The following is a 2904-nucleotide window of genomic DNA, read 5'->3' on the forward strand; positions in this document are numbered from 1 at the left end:
ATAAATAAATAATTAGTACACAATAATTACAGACAACTTACACCATAATGGCATAATATTCACACAAGACAAAACAAAGCCTGGTGTCTTGGTGATGTGGGTCTTGCTGGGTCAATTGGCTGTTTCCTGATTCTGAATGAGAGATCAAGTTCTTAACAATGGTTCCTCAAAAACGTGTTCAGAAATTGGAACTTAATTAGAGCCACAAATAACACAGCCATATTCCATTACCTTTCCCATCCAAGTCCTAACCCCTTGTTCAATCTGAGAATGTTGCAGCTGCTCCAGGAGAACAGAGCTAATCAAGAGGACTTCCTGAGTGAGCACCCTGTGCCCTGACCCGGTTCTGCACTGGACGGGCTGTTCCCCCTTCCTGACCACTCCTGGTGCCAGGCAGCCATTCCTGCTCCGTGTCTGAGCGCCTCTCTGGTGATCAAACAAGGAGGCTGCGCCTGTCTGACAAGGAACAAGGGGGGGGGGGAAACATCCCCAAGAGTGTTCTGTGTCAGAATGAGCTAATGGCTTTGCTTGCTGCCAGAAAAAGTCTGTAAAAAGCAATGCAAGTGTGTGTGTGTATGTGTGTGTGTGTGTGTGTGTGTGCCAAGTCTAAACAAATGGAAACAATTGGCTTTGTTACATTCTCATAGGAGGTAATATAATGACTGAAAGAACAGCGTAGATTGGGGTGGGAGGTGGTAAGATGAAGTATTGACATCTTCATCAACCATCAAGGACATGGTGAATACCAAACAGAAAATGAGCCCCTCTTGCAAAATTGAAATGGAGATCATTATGCCTTGAACTAAATGGCTGTTGTATGAGGGTTTGCAAGGTGATTGAGGTGATTGAACAGCTTTACTGGATTCAGTGAGACACAAGGTAACGGAAGATTATAACTGATGTCCGCAAGTCCAAAGATGACAGGGTACACAAGTGTTTTCCATTCTGCTTTTATCAGTTGCAGTTGTGCAGTTATGTGTAGTAAACAATAAACATCCTTGCTGTGTGCAGAGTTCCCTGCAGAGGAGAATATTTGTTACTGGGAATCCTGTTCACCACACCTTTCCTTGGCATACTGTACAACACACAAAGAGGAAAGGAACTCGCTCAGCTTATGTGCTGAATAACAAGGACCCCGAAATTAGCAGGAAGAGATATTGTATCTTGCCTTTCCGGATATTGTACTTCATAAGGATGCAATTACATTATTTCTCAAGTAAAACATGATATTGCACAATTAGCTAACAATGTCATAGACTATAGAATTGTGTGGACAAGATAAAGTCATAGACTATTGAATTGTGTGGACAGGACAATGTCATAGACAGAATTGTGGGAATGGCTCTAAGGGGATACAAACAAATAATGACCTGTTGTGATGAGATGATAATATAGTTTATTTCAATAACCCACATGCTATCGCCTAGCATTCTGCCACTCATCTAATCTAAAAAAACAGAGTTCTTCAACTAAGCATCAGTGCAGCACTGTCTTATCTAAATGGATATAGAGATGACAGGATTGACAAAAATACTTCATAAATGTAACCTGAGGGCTTCCGGTTTGGGACATGTAGGAACAAGAGTGCGAATGAGAGTCTCCTGAGAACTTTGTCTTAACTACCTTAAAACTCCTTATACACGAACTTACATCTAAGAAATCGTTTCATTGGTTTATTTTTACATTTGCCACATTTTCTGTTGTTGCTGGAACATGCCAAAGGAAGATACTGAGCCGAAAAAGCCCAACCTAAGACCAAGTGGCAAGATAGCTAACATGGCGACTGCTGCTAAGGCTAATGACCTGGCTACGATGTTGGCGACAGAAATGGAAAAACAAGGCGAACATCTGAAAGAGGACATGGCAGGTTTGATTAAACGCGTCTCTGGCGCCTATCCAAGCATCCATAGCGGCGTCCGCTAAAATGGTGAATACATTGGGAAGGAGAGTCACCGCGGTGGAGACTTCAACAGGCGAAAACTTTGGACGCCCTGTTCAAGGCAGAGAAAGCCATCACGGAATTGCAAGCTATAAACGCTCACGGCTGGTTGATCGCGTTGATGACCTTGAAAACCGGTCTAGAAGGGTAAATCTTCATTATAAATGTGCCAGAGGATAGTGAAACAGGGGACGACATGGCTACTTTTGTATCCACACTTTTGAAAGACACCATGGAGAACCTATTCTCTACACCGCCTGAACTGGACCGCACGCATCGGGCTCTGATAAAGAAACCTAAAAAGGGTCAGTCACCCAGACCTATAATCGTAGCCTTCCACAGATATCAAGACCGAGAGCGAGTTCTGCGTTGGTCAAGGCAGGGCAAGGCAATATACGAGGGTAATACACTGAGGTTTTACCCTGACCTTAGCTATAATCTCTCCAAGAAGCGTGCAGCCTTCAAGAACGTCAAAGCGGCTCTCTATCGGAAGGGAGTTCAATTCAGGCTACTCTACCCTGCGCGTTTACGCGTGACCCATGGAGGGGAAACTTTTATGTTTGAAACACCAGCGGATGCCGAGACCTTCTGTGGTATCCTGATATTTATGTTGCACTACCTGCAGTACCACTCCACACCACAAGAGGTTCAGTTGACCTTCAGGGTCATTAGGTATATTGAGTTGATGAAATACTAGATAGAAAAAGTAATAACCTGCTGTTTGGATGCCCTGTCACGTTCGTAACGAAATAAATGATAACTACGATTATCGTGAGTGATTCAGTCTTTAAAACACTGAAGTTACCACATATTGGCGACGAGGATACTGGATGGATGGAATAAGTGCCGGTTTGAAGACGGATGCTACTGGATGAGTTCAGAGGGCTGAAGGTGGGACGAAGTTGCTAACAGAGAATTCGAGGGGCTAACAGTGGACCGGAGGATTCATAGAGACAAACGCAAAG

Source organism: Alosa alosa, chromosome 10, assembly GCF_017589495.1.
Source record: "Alosa alosa isolate M-15738 ecotype Scorff River chromosome 10, AALO_Geno_1.1, whole genome shotgun sequence".
Classification (NCBI taxonomy): Eukaryota; Metazoa; Chordata; class Actinopteri; order Clupeiformes; family Clupeidae; genus Alosa; species Alosa alosa.